The sequence below is a fragment of the Electrophorus electricus genome, chromosome 5 (assembly GCF_041902795.1).
Source record: "Electrophorus electricus isolate QZ-2024a chromosome 5, ASM4190279v1, whole genome shotgun sequence".
In the NCBI taxonomy this organism is placed as follows: Eukaryota; Metazoa; Chordata; class Actinopteri; order Gymnotiformes; family Gymnotidae; genus Electrophorus; species Electrophorus electricus.
This window is the reverse complement of record NC_137501.1, coordinates 15,415,675-15,430,000: the sequence shown is the minus strand read 5'-3', so window position 1 is coordinate 15,430,000 and position 14,326 is coordinate 15,415,675. Positions and strand designations below refer to the sequence as shown.

General features: G+C 45.1%; 1 protein-coding gene across 2 annotated transcripts in view; it reads right to left on the bottom strand.

The window, feature by feature from the left end:
• Positions 1–11,778, bottom strand: part of klhl5 (kelch-like family member 5) — a 40,295-nt gene extending 28,517 nt beyond the window's left edge. The window contains exons 1-2 of one of the 2 annotated variants that reach the window (XM_081714319.1): positions 11,506–11,778; positions 6,219–6,311 (exon numbers count right to left, since the gene is read on the bottom strand). The gene's annotated coding sequence lies outside the window, so the exon portion shown is untranslated. The remainder of the gene's footprint in view (positions 1–6,218; positions 6,312–11,505) is intronic. The other variant, XM_081714320.1, reaches the window with a different exon arrangement.
• Between the last annotated feature and the right edge of the window lie 2,548 nt (positions 11,779–14,326).

Sequence of the window (14,326 nt, the reverse complement as noted above, 5' to 3'; positions counted from 1 at the left end):
AAAAGGTCCACGATAGACATGCTCATGTTCAATCTCCTCACACACACACACACCCACACCCCCCCACACACACACACAATTCCACACACACACACACACACACAATTCCACACATGTTCCAAAACACCTCACAGACAGACACACCTGACAAAACATCAAGCAGGGACTTACATAATGGCAGGCAAACACATACACACCCAGACCCAGACCCACACACACCCAAACACACACCCACACCCACACACACACACCCACACACACTCACACACCCAAACACACTCACACACTCACACACACAAACACACTCACACACACCCACACACACCCACACCCAGACCCACACCCACACACACCCACACCCACACACACCCACACCCAGACCCACCCAGACCCACACACACACCCAGACCCACACACACACCCAGACCCACACCCACCCAAACACACTCTTATACACACACACATACACTCACACACCCACACCCAAACACACTCTTGTACACACACACATACACTCACACACCCACACCCACACACACCCAAACACACTCTTGTACACACACACATACACTCACACACCCACACCCACACACACCCAAACACACTCTTGTACACACACACATACACTCACACACCCACACACACCCAAACACACTCTTGTACACACACACACAAATGCTCACACACACAGTGTAATTTGCTATTGCTCAGGCCATCCTAAGGTCACTAATCTACATGAGATCTATCTAGCCAAACAATAATTCCTTCACTTTGGTGATATCACTCTGTTACACCCGTTCGCAGTCTCTCTCGCTCGCAGTGTCTGCCACTCTTTCACAGTTTTTCACTGTTTTTCACTGTTTTTCACAGTTTTTCACAGTTTTTCACAGTTTTTCACTGTTTTTCACAGTTTTTCAGTTTTTCACGGTTTTTCACAGTTTTTCACTGTTTTTCAGTTTTCCTGCCCTTCCTCCAGCTCTCCCTCATTGTTTCTCTCTCCTTTTCATCTCCACAAGTGAGATAATCAGATGATCTGCCGGACAAACATTTCCACCTTTTGGTTCAATCTTGAGACACTGAAACATCAGTGTGTATGTGTGTGTGTGTGTGTGTGTGTGTGTGTGTGTGTGTGTGCTTTCTGGGAAAAAAGCACAATGAGCACATTAGTTAAATCGAACTTTGACTTCACACAATGAACCAGATGTTATTCACACACATGGAAATGAAATGCATGCTCACATACACTCACGAACACATTTGTAGTGGAGCTGGATCAAACATAAAGGCACTTCATGCACTTCAGTCTAGAAAGCATTTCCTCCCTCTCTCTCTCTCTCTCTCTCTCTCTCTCTCTCTCTCGTGCTTTCACTCACATGCGCTTTCACTCCCTCCATCTGTCTTTCTCTTTTCCATGGTAATATTTCAGTCTGCTAAATGCCGTAAATGTCTCAGCTTAAGATTTGCAATATGAAGTGCACTGAAGTGCAAAATCCACTGAACAGTGAGTGCTTCAGTATTTTACACACACACACACACACACACACACACACACACACACACACACACACACACAGAGAGAGCTGAACAATATAAAGAGTGATACCCAACATGTATCTTGTATCTTAACAATAATTGTGATTAGAACTGAAAAAAAATGCTGAATTGCTTGTCTGTTTTTTTGTTTTTGTTCCTAGACCATGTTTCTGGCTGGCCATTTAGACACAGCATCAACTGCAGATGTGAAACACTGGAAATAATTACAATGTGAGACAAATTTGTACCTCAACAGATAGTCAAGGATGTGTGGGTCTCTGTGTGTGTGTTTGTGTGTGTGTGTGTGCGTGCGTGCATGCATATATACACACACACACACACACACACACACACAAGTGGGAGCATGTGTCATTAAATAACATCAGTTAGGCATAAATAACACGCAAGCACACACACACACATGCACACACACACACAAATGGATGCTGAGCTATAAATAAAGTGGGGCAAAACCAATATATAATCCTAGATTGCATAATATGGATAATATAAATACATATAAATATAAGTGTATAATATAAATACAAGCACATGGACACACACTTTTGCACAAACCAAAATGTGTAATTGTGACGAGGAGGTTAAGCAGGATGCAGCGATGAGTCGCAGAAACAAGAACATACGTTTATTTAGAACATATAACACACAACATAGCACGCAGGCTATTTGGTTCAAACACCGACAACCACAGACACGTAAACGACAGGCATATTTACATGTATACTAATGACACAGTGAAGAGCAGGTGTGAGACACGGGGAGGGCGTGGCCACGTTGACGAACACAAACACGAGGAGACGTTCGGGGGGCCGTACCGTGACAGAGCCCCTCCCCAACGGCGCGACTACCGGTGCGCCAGCTTATCGGGCTGCGGCCCAAAAAGACCAACGCCAAATGGCCAACGAGCAAGACAGAGGGAGGAAGGATAGGGACCAAGAGGACAACAGTTACCGGAACGGATACGCTAACTGCCACAGGCACAGATGCCGAAGGAGCAAAATGACCGGTACAAACAACATGACAGGGACAGACACAGTGAATGGGACGTGTATAACATTATTCCACATTTTAACAAGTACAGGTAAGCATGCGAGAGCTGCGGGCTGTTCCCCACTTGTCTGCTGGGCCGCAGTTCAACCCGCCTGTGGGGAATCGCCCCGATTTTGGGGGTGGCAAGCTTTGCTGTCCTGCCTCAGGAGGCGCAATAGCCATCTTGCCCGTCTCTGGAGTGGGCACTGGTGTTGCCTCCTTCCTGCCTTTACGAGGCTTCGGTACAGGCGCACGAGTTCCGGGGCTGTATGCCATAGTGAAGGGAGTTTCCTCCTCGAACGAGGTCGCCTCTAGGTGATTCACGCAGGCCTAGGCGAAACCTCCTGGGCGGAGCCTTGGGTGGTATCGTAGGTGCCAGAGGCTCATCGTTCCACCTTCGCAATAACACATATATATGTATGTATGTATGTATGTATGTATGCCTTTAGGTTTGGAAGTTTCTTTGGTGCTCTGTTTAAAATTGGTTTGGAAACTGGGAGCCTACAAGAGGCTGAAAGATTGTGTGCATGCATTGAGGTTTCTTGTTATTCATATATATCTGCACTACAAACTGCGTGTGTGTGCACACAAAAATTGGTCTCTTCTCTGTGTATCTTTTTCATGTATATCTATCAAACACACACACAAACATACACACAAGTTAACATACATGCACACAATTGTGATATTTGCTCTATTGCTTTGATCTATCTCTGTAGAGGAAGATGTGCTTTCACACTTCTAGGAAATAAAACATCAAAACACACACACACACACACACACACACACACACACACACACACACAGAGATCTTTACCTCAGTCACTGACCCTGAAAATAAATGTTGCTATAACTCTCACTAAGCTACTAAGCTGCTACATGATGATTTGGGGTGTGTGTGTGTGTGTGTGTGTGTGTGTGTGTGTGTGTGTGTGTGTGTGCATAAAGAGTGTGCAATTCTGTACAGAACTGAAATTCTGCTGCTTTTGCACTGACTGGTTGAAAACTATCATGAGAAATCCGTCCATAACCAACCCACTCGATTCTGTGCAGTGCTTTTACTCATCCACTGAAATGCCACCAGAGTCAATTAGCACTCTATAATGACATTCATTCTCTCTCTCCCTCTCGTCTTTCCCTCCCTCTCTCTCTCTCTCTCTCTCTCTCCATCTCGTCTCTTTCCCTCCCTCCCTCTCTCTCTCTCTCCCTCTCATCTCTTTCCCTCCCTCCCTCTTTCTCTCCCTCTCGTCTCTTTCCCTCCCTCCGTCTCTCTCTCTCTCTCTCTCTCTCTCTCTCTCCATCTCGTCTCTTTCCCTCCCTCCCTCTCTCTCTCTCTCCCTCTCGTCTCTTTCCCTCCCTCCCTCTCTCTCTCTCTCTCTCTCCCCCTCTCGCCCATATTGGACAGGACGCTGTAAGGATAAGGGGCACTGATATGGAGCGGGCTGAGGAAGTCCTATGGCCCCCCCCTCCCTCCATGGGAAAGGGCTGGATTTCCCATGCCCCCGCCTGGAAGACGGCATCGAGGGCCCTGAGGAGAAACGGAGCCGTGAACTGATCTCAGACCTGTAGCTGAAAAGACACGGCCCCCGTCAACATCTAGCTCCCTCTCTAAGAGCACACCCAGACCGGGCTTTGCCTGTCGGTTCCAGATAAACATCATTTTAATAGCTTTTTGGCTTTGCGCCTTGCCAAGCTGTGTAAAGAGAGCTATGGCCATTCAGTGAGGCCGTGTGTGTGCGCGCGTCTGGAGACAGATCTATATAAATGGAAGCCTCAGAGTTTAATCCCTATTATGTTTTATAGCATCACTAAATAGTCCACATGGGAGAACTGGGTTTTGCTCTTGTACAAACAAACAACCACACACACACACAGTGTTATATAATTATTTTTTTTTTTGGGGGGGGGGGGGGGGTCTTTTAACATCCCCAGAATGATAAACATGGTTTCCCTCAATCCTAAATGCATTTAGCCCCCAAACAGTGACAAAAAACATAATATCCACCCACCCTCACACTCACCCTCGCACACATACTCTCACACACAGCCTCACACACTCTCACAAAAAAGACCACTCCAAGTGACCAGAGGCTCCTGTCAAAGTCTGGTGATGAAAACCAGGGTCATCTTCAACTGTCATACTAAAATATACAAACAAGTCATAAAGTCCTCCTGTGTCTGACCTGCTGTAAAACATAAACCATGTTCTGAAATATTCATGTAGAGCTTCTCTCTTTCCCTTCTGACAAACAAATGAATAAATATACATAAATCAGCCAGCTTCAGCAAAGGCTTAAATGCAGCCTCTCAAACACACACTCACACACTGACACATACGCACACACTTCCTGTAAACAAATCGTTTAGGTTTGTCCTGCCAGTGCTATAAACCATCAGCAGTAGTGATGGTAAAACTCGGTAAACCCGTTAGGTGAGTTTGTAATTGTGTAGGTTGCACACCTGTGTGCGTGCAGGAGAGATAACTTAAAGCATATTTTCAATACAAGAATACAGGTGTGCCTTGATGAATGCATGGATGAATGGATTGACGTGTGTGTGTGTGTGTGTGTGTGTGTGTGTGTGTGTGAGAGAGATGTGATGCTGAGAGAACTACTGTAAGTCGCTTTGGACTAGATCATCTCCTAAATGCTGTAAATGTAAATGTGTGTGTGTGCGTGTGTGTCGGTGTGTGTAGTAGTATGTTATCTGTGCTCATCTACCTCCCTGTATGGTCATGTGTTGTCATGGGTGTACTCTCACACTACCGCCTGACTACACACAGCTGACACATTTGAGCATGTGCTGGTCGGTGTCAAACAGTGTCAGTGTGCAGAACCCACTACTCCCAACTCCTTCAGTCCAAATCAGGTCGGATGTCATGGGTGCAGTCTGGTTTTTCGACTTTAAACAAGTAACATGAGTGTCGTTAAAGGTCCTACTATGTATGTATCGTTCCCCGCTCACAAACACACACACTTCTAATATACTCACTGGAGGAGGGCATCTGACAAGTTATTACAGCTAAAAAAAAATCTCCATTTATTATTAAGGCCAGACCAGGGCAAACATCACCACCAGGTCAACCAGCCAATCAGAATAGCCGGTCCAGCAGAGCAACAAAGCATACCCGTACCCATTACATGGTCATTATTGCTTTGACCATATATACCCTTTCATTGCAGTTTTTTTCACTTAAGCCCCACAGACACAGAATGCAGACTGCATCTATTTCAGTCATATATTACGCTTGGTTTTTCTCACTTCTGACGTTAAATTTGGCAGGGCTTCACACAGCAGCCTTTAACCATTACCTTACAGAAGCAACATTGAGTCAGATGGACATATCCGAAGTCCTAGCTACATGATGTAGCGATTGGCCACCCTCCTGACATCCCTGTCTCCATAGTTTCCCTGTTGTGTCTGTTTCCCTTTTACTTTCTTGTTCCGTTCCTTGGCTTTGTTTTTTCAACCCCCTTTATTTCTTCACCTGTGTCCAGTTAGTCCTTAATTGTTTTGGTTATTTAAGCCCCGTGTTTTGTCTCCATTGTGGACGGTTATTTTGGTAAGTTTGATTTGGTCAGTCATGTTCATATTGTTCTTGCCATCACTGTCGTCGCCGTTGATTTCCGTATTACCTGGCCTTAGTGTTTTCCCCGTGTCTCTGTGTTCTTTTAGCCCGCGCTCATGAAATAGCCTCCAGCGTTCGCGTTCTGCCTCTCGCCTCGTCCCTGCTCAAACGTAACACATGCAGCACCAAAACAAAGGACAATGGTTAAAGGCAAAATGATGCTGAAAAATAAATAAATATATATATAATTTATATTTAATTTATACTAAAACACTGACCTAGTTAAGAATTTTAACATTTAAAATAAATAAATAAATAAATAAATAGATTATATATATATATATATATATATATATATATATATATATGTGTGTGTGTGTGTGTGTGTGTGTGTGTGTGTGTGTGTGTGTGTGTGTGTGTGTGTGTGTCTCATGAGATTGCATAGTATCCAAACGTGTTGTTTGTTTTTTTTTGTTGATAGGCAACCGTTATTTTCGGAAGCAAGACTCAATTCGGGCAATATGTTAGATAGTTCTGCTATTTCCATACATATTCTGGTGTATGAGGAAATAAACTGTGTGCACTTCTCAGCATCTCTGACTCCGTGTCACTTATTCCGAGATGGGAGCCCCCGGGCCCTGACGCGGAACAAACAGATCGACAGAGGCTGACAGTGGGGTCCAGGAAAGGACATACTGAGGAAAATTCAGGGAATAAAAGCATGCTACAGCAAGCACGATGGCTAATTAGCTAAATACTTTTTACAGTCAGTTCCATATCATTTTAAGCAGCAACAAGTTTCTAACTTCTGCACATGCTACATTGTTCTACTGCCATTTTCTGTTGGATAATGTTAGTTTGCCGGCTAGTGTGAAGTTAAAATTAGGTTTCAGGCGGTTTCATGTCTTCGCAATTGAAAATGCATGTTAGCTTATGCGACCAGCAACCTCATAAATGTTTGTTATTCATGTGACTTGAGACTCTACCCACACTCTTATTCAGAGATTGGAGACTTGACTCAGATTGGCACCCCAGAGACTTGAGATTTGACATGGACTCGTACAAAGTGACTCTGGGTGACAGCTAACTATAAACCGCTTCATAACACAATCACTGCGCAAACCAATAGCTTTCGGTATGTGTGTGCAAAGTTCGATTTTTATCACAGCGGCTAAAAATTTCGGCATCAAAAAAACAGTCGGCTATGCTGTGGGTGTGGGACAAGGATTTCGCACAATTCTGTATGTAACGGCTCGCATGTGCCAGTCTCCAGAGACCAATTAGTTACGAGCCGCCAAAGAGCAAACATGATGTAGAACGGCGACGTGTTTGGCCAGTGGCAGCTGCAGGCTACTTGCAGGAACAAACCAGCAGGGAAGCGCGAAAGGCCAGACAGACAACAGTTATGAGCCAATATGATCCCACCGAGGCAGGACAATATGTCCTCCCTCATTTTTTACGGTTGAAGATGTCTTAATCATATTCTGGTTAAAGTATTAAAATACACACACACACACACACACATATATACTATCAAGTAAGGGATCTACCAGAGAGTGGCCCTGCTACTGCTCCTGTCCAAGTTCAAGTTTGGTTTATTCGTCACACACATAGTCATACACAGTATAACTCGCAGTGAAATGGTTCTGCAAAGGCCTGAACGCTCTCAGTGAGATCATCACCAAGAGTGGCTATGGACACCGGCTACGAAACAGAACAGCCATCAGCCACTTCCACTACATGGATGACATCAACCTGTATGCCAGAAGTGAACGAGACATCGACTCACTGATCCGTCTAACTAGGACACACAGCAACGACACCGGAATGTTGTTCCGACTGGATATGCGTGGTCACATGGGTACAAGGAGAGGTAAGGTAGCTAGAACTGAGGGGAATCGCACTACCATAAGATAATATAACAGATGTCGAGGGCAGCTACGAGTGCCTCGGAATCCCACAGGCAAATGGGAATCATGAAGAGGCCACAAGGAAAGCAGCTACAGCCAAATACCTACAAAGAGTGAGGCAAGTCCTGGGAAGTCAGCTGAACGGGGAGAGAAAGATCCGAGCTATCAACACCTAAGCTCTACCAGTCATCAGATACTCCGCTGGCATAATAAACTGGGAAAAGGAAGATAGACACCAACGGCATCAAAACAAGGAAACTCCTCACGATGCACGGAGGGTTCATCCCAAATCCAGCATTCTGAGACTGTATGTTAGGCGGAAGGAGGGGGCCCGAGGGCTAGTGAGCGTCAGAGCCAGCATCCAGGATGAAACAATCAAGATCCAGGAGCGCATTAGGATGATGGACCCGTGATGAAGTGCTTAGGGAGTACCTCAGACCGCAGAAAGCCAAGGAGGATGGAAATGAGGAGGAACAGGAACCATCATTGGAGGATAAACCCCTGCACAGCATGTACCACTAGCTTCCGGTAGAGAATCTTTGGTGCAAGAATATTTACTACATATGATTATTATTCCATATGATGTAACGGGCTAACATTTTGCATTCCTGCTTCCAAGGGTAAATTCACTTTAGATATATTATTCATCTGCCCCTCCATTGCATATTTATTGCATACTTATGTGCTCTCAATGGAGGGAATGAGCAAAAACTGTTTTTAATGGATTTTGGAACTTTACATTTATTATTAACTTACTGGGAAAGACAGATGGAAGGCGTGTTCTTATTACCACGGGAACACTCGTTCTGGGCGTTCTAGGCCTCTGCCCCAATGTGACCGACCCACATGGGAGGAGCCTTCTACGGCCTTAAACCGTGCCCTGCTGTGAGCCCTGTTCCAGCTGATCCACATGGCTCTCAAATTCACCGTTTAAAAAAAACAATCAGCTAGCTCACGGAAGCACCGCAGCCTGGAATCTTCTCTCACTGGCAGAGGGGCGTGGAAGGGATGTAGCTTTCCTAATACCCCAGTGCCCATGGATGGAGTTCCAAGCACAAAGACTGCCTGACGCTGCCAAAAATAAGCCACATTCACAAGCGGTAAATGACTGGAAAACTTTTGCTTTGCCACATATTAAACCATCAGAGTCTTCTTTTTGGTTATTTTACAATCAACCGCACCGCCCAAACAGAAAGGAAGAATTTATTTTTACAGCTAACCTATTTTATTGCTGTTTACATTAACAAAAACAAAAAAAAAAACATGCAATTAAGACAAAAAAAACTATTTGTGGCAAAAACTAATTTCTGTGCTGAGGAGTTTGAGTTTGAATGCTACCACAGCTCTTGTCTTTAAGAACGTGTCCGTCCTTTGTTTGAGTTTGTAGAGGTTTTGTGTGTGTGTGTGTGTGTGTGTGTGTGTGTGTGTGTGTGTGTGTGTGTGTGTGTGTGTGTGTCTGGACACATTTTCCTGCAGTGCCTTCTCTTGTTCCCTTATTCCAGATAATCTGTTCAGCCCTCGGTGTCGCTGCACGTGAGAGGAATCTCTATGTCTTACGTGAGAGAGAGGGGCAAAACACAAACAAACCAATCACGAACAAATGCACGAGCACGGTGCACGTTTCCGTGGCAATGCTGGCTCTCCTGCCACTGTCACCCACTGTTCTCTCTCTCTTTCTCCATTCTACATTTAGTGTGAGGTCGTAGTTAGGGCTGATTACAAATATAAGAACTGCCATTATGGACTATGCACATTTGTGGGAGAGCTAGAGAACACGTGCTTGAGCCCTGTGTGTGTGTGAGAGAGAGAGAGTGAGTGTGAGCGTGTATGTGTGTGAGAGAGAGTGAGTGTGAGCGTGTGTGTGTGAGAGAGAGAGTGTGAGCGTGTGTGTAAGAGAGAGTGTGAGCGTGTGTGTGTGAGAGAGAGAGTGAGTGTGAGCGTGTGTGTGTGAGAGAGAGTGAGTGTGAGCGTGTGTGTGTGAGAGAGAGAGGGTGAGTGTGAGCGTGTGTGTGTAAGAGAGAGGGAGTGTGAGTGTGTGTGTGAGAGAGAGAGGGAGTGTGAGCGTGTGTGTAAGAGAGAGAGTGAGTGTGAGCGTATGTGTGTGAGAGAGTGAGTGTGAGCGTGTGTGTGTGTGAGAGAGAGTGAGTGTGAGCGTGTGTGTGTGTGAGAGAGAGAGGGAGTGTGAGCGTGTGTGTGAGAGAGAGAGTGAGTGTGAGCATGTGTGTGTGAGAGAGAGTGAGTGAGTAGGAGCGTGTGTGTGTGAGAGAGAGTGTGAGCGTGTGTGTGTGAGAGAGAGAGAGTGTGAGCGTGTGTGCAAACGTGCAAGTGTGTCTTTCTGAAATATCTGCCCATCTTCTTAATTCCACCTCCCTCTCTCTCTCTCTCTCTCTCTCTCCTGGCGTTTCTCCATGGCCAACGCCCTCTCCTCACCTCCTGACTCTAATGCTCCTCCCCCCAGCTTTCAGAACTACAGTGGGTAGAGCCAGGTGCACTCCGAACTGCAAGCCAGGGAGCCGGGCACTTCCTGACCTGCCCCGTGCACCTCTGCTGCTCCTTAGCTCCGAGTGACACGCCCGAGTTAAACAGGTTTGATGACATCATGAGTTCGCTTGGTTTGGCCCTGCAATCCTCTAGAGATTGAAAGCAACATAAGGGACACGAACTCTAACAGTTAGCTCCAGAGAGCAGAAGGGAGAGGGACACCTCAAAGCAAATCTGGCCAGTAGATATTTTGTAACTGGGTGACTATCGGCAGGATGTGAACTAGCTACAGCTAAACTCCTGAGACATTGAGAGTAACATACATTCATTGTTAGCAATGTTAGCACATGAGAGAGAACCACTCCTAATACAAGAGAGCCGGTGTGAGATCAGGAAATTGGACACAACCCGTGACTCTGTGTCAAGAGGCTTCAGGCCTCTTGGCTTGAACATGGCCAAAAAAAGAGCAAAACTTGTCATACTGTAGAGTTGGTCTATATGATTTGTTTTAAGGCCATTACTGAAATTGTGTGTGTGTGTGTGTGTGTGTGTGTGTGTGTGTGTGTGTGCGTGTGCGTAAAAGCAGCTGTTAATGTGGGAGTTCGCCCCCTTGTTGTGGGAACGCGCATTTTACCAACACTTGTTCCTTACAAAGTCATTACTACGTCCAGTCGTCTATTGAAAATGACACTCAGGGACATGCTGGTGGTAAAAAATGAAATGTGTTTTGACGTATGTCAAAGATTGATAGATAACAGCAATATCGCACCCCCGAGGCCAATTCCAACACCGTGTTTGCCTCTCTCTTGAGCCCGCACACACCGCGTTTCTTGGCGGACGATTCATTTCCTTATTTCGGCTTGAACTCAATCCTTACATGGTCTGTTCGTTTCTCCTTTTTAACCCCTTAGGTTATAATAGCCATACAAAACCCTCTCAATAACATGAAGCGAACCTGCTTACCTTCATATGGTGATGGATTAACTGCTGATTTTATCGCTTAATTCGCAAAAGTCGTTCGTTTACGTAACTAGTTGCACGCTGACTTGCACTGGGGCTGCTTTCTCTAGACTGATAACCGCGTGATGCACTTTTTGGTGGAAAAAGGCGTGGATTAGGACCTGAACAGAGGGGCTTTCATCGGATCATCCCGTGCAGAAGCAAAATCAGGAACGAGAGGAATCGTTCATGCAACATTTAAAAAAAGAATACAAATACTTCGCGCTTGTTTGCACGTAGGCTACCAGCGCGTAACTGCTTCTGCAAGGAGGAAATGTTTTACTTCGCTGTAGCGTATATATATCGTTGACGGCTGTACTGATACTGTTGCAAACAGAATAGAGTAGTGTGGTCTATACTATAAGCACATGCTAATGCAAGTCTGTAAAAAATAAATAAATAAATAAATAAGCGATGAAACTACGTGTATTGGTCATAGTGCAATTCCAGGACCCTGAGTGGACAAACAGTCAGATTATCGTGCAACGTCACTTTAAACCCGGTACTGTGCTCCCCTTTTGGACAAAACAGACCCTCACATGCATTTCCGTCCTGGCCTACGGTCTCTCTCTCTCTCTCTCTCTCTCTCTCTCTCTCTCTCTCTCTCTCTCTCTCTCTCTCTCTCTCTCTCTCTCTCTCTCTCTCTCTCTCTCTCTCTCTCTCTCTCTCTCTCTCTCTCTCTCTCTCTCTCATTCTGTAGTAGAGATGATATTTCCTTTTAGTGTTAATGAGATAATTATCTTTTGAAACTAACCAACAGGGCCCTTGCTCCATGCCTATAACACATTTTAACCCTGCTCTCATAAAAATGTCTTAGTCATGTATATCATCCTGCACCCTCCTGCATGATTCTGAAGGTCGGATGAGAGTAAAGGGCACTCACTCCACTCAGCGTAAACTTCTGATGAGGTGAGGTGAGGTGAGGTGAGGAAGAGTGATGAGACTTGCAGCACCTGTCCATAAATAATCTCTGATGTTTTAATACATTTGATAAATAATCACTAGTTATTTTCACTAATGTTTCTGCATTTTCCGTTTTATCTAAATGTTTTGTTGTTTGGCTTCTGTGGCTTACCTCAAAGAAAGAGATTAAATATATCTAATACAGTTTGGCTGCTTATTGAATTTACCATAATTGTTCATTATTCTTTTGAACTTTTGTTTTGTTTATCTTATTACATGCACATAACCACATATATGATGAGATTGATAAATAAAACACTATACAATATGCACAATTCACACAATATTACATAATACCATGCAATATGCTTCTTGCATATCTGGGACTGATAAAAACAAGCCTGTGTAATGAAAAGGAAGAAAGAGAAACAATTGTTTCCGTGGGAGGCTGTATGATGTCCTCTAGTAAGCGGAACAGCACTGGCAGGCGGTTTCCCAACCGCCTGGCCGATGCCGATAAGAGCACCTCGGTCTTCAGGACCCCATGACCCCCCTGCAGCTTCTAGCGGGCCCCGCATCCATGCGTGGAGTCACTCGAGCGCCATAGAGACATCCTTCAGATTCCAGCTGACAGCACTTCACAGCTGCGGAGCGCCTCAGCGGGCGTGTGAATTGCATCAGCACATGGTCAGGCTGGAGGGGAGAAGAAGATAGGAGAGGAGAGAGGAGGAGAGGAGAAGAGGAAAGGAAAGGATGTGTGTATTTTTGTGTGAGAGAGAGAGAGTAAGAGAGAGAGAGAGAGAGAGAGAGAGAGAGAGGGAGAGAGGAGGTGCCATGTACCTACATAGTAAGTTATTCTATAGATCCCCTAACTGTGCTTTATTCATTTAAATTCAAGTAGCCTTCTTAATAAATACATGAATATTATTAGAATATCAAAGTTTTCAACATCCACCAAAGGCAATATCCAACAAAAAGGGTGACAAGCGTTGCCAGGGGAACCTGAAACGGTGTGCAACTGTTGCTTCTTTGTGATAAACTGTCCCTTGTCAGTTTGACCTCCCGTTGCATTATCTGATCAAGCGACCCAGAGGCAAATGAGATTTGAAGCTTATGAACCGGAAGGCTTGAATACCCACCACTTGCCGCCATGAACTCCAAGGTGTGGCTCAGAGTAAACAGATCGTACACCGTAGTGCTGGTGCCATTGACAGACGGCATCTTATCGACTCTTTATGTACATGCAGTCTAAACCAGTGGCCCTCATTCTCAGTCTCAGTTGGCTGATGAGGGTCCAACCTTATTTTCCAGGCAATTATTGACACATTAGACTCCACCCCCTGAGGTTTTTGAGATGACAAGTATTGCTTGATGCTTGATGTAGATAGGGGGAAATGGAATTACTCTTACATGGATATAATTGTTCTCCAAGTACCCTGTGAACAGACAACAGAATTGCTGTGCTGGTGCCATGATCCGTCTGTCATCATCAAGAAATGGAAAGAAATGAAGTTCCTAATGGGCAGATGGTTCAGTTATTGCCATGTCATACACACTCTGTGTGTGTGTGTGTGTGTGAGTGTGTGTGAGTGTGTGTGTGTGTGTGTGTGGGTGTGTGTGTGGGTGTGTGTGTGGGTGGGTGGCATCTGTAAAAAAACATTTTTTAAAGGGACCCTAAGACCTTCTGTGATTTATCTGAGTTCCGTCTTTGTAACTGGGCCAGAGTGATGCACATGAACAGACCGCAAGCTCAGCACCCATGAATCCAAGCACGTTATTTCTCGATCGTTCTCTCTGTCTTTCTGTCACTTTCTCTCAGTTGCATGCATCAGGAAGACAAGCAGGAAGCGCTGAGGCCACACTAGTGTTTGTGCAATGTGCC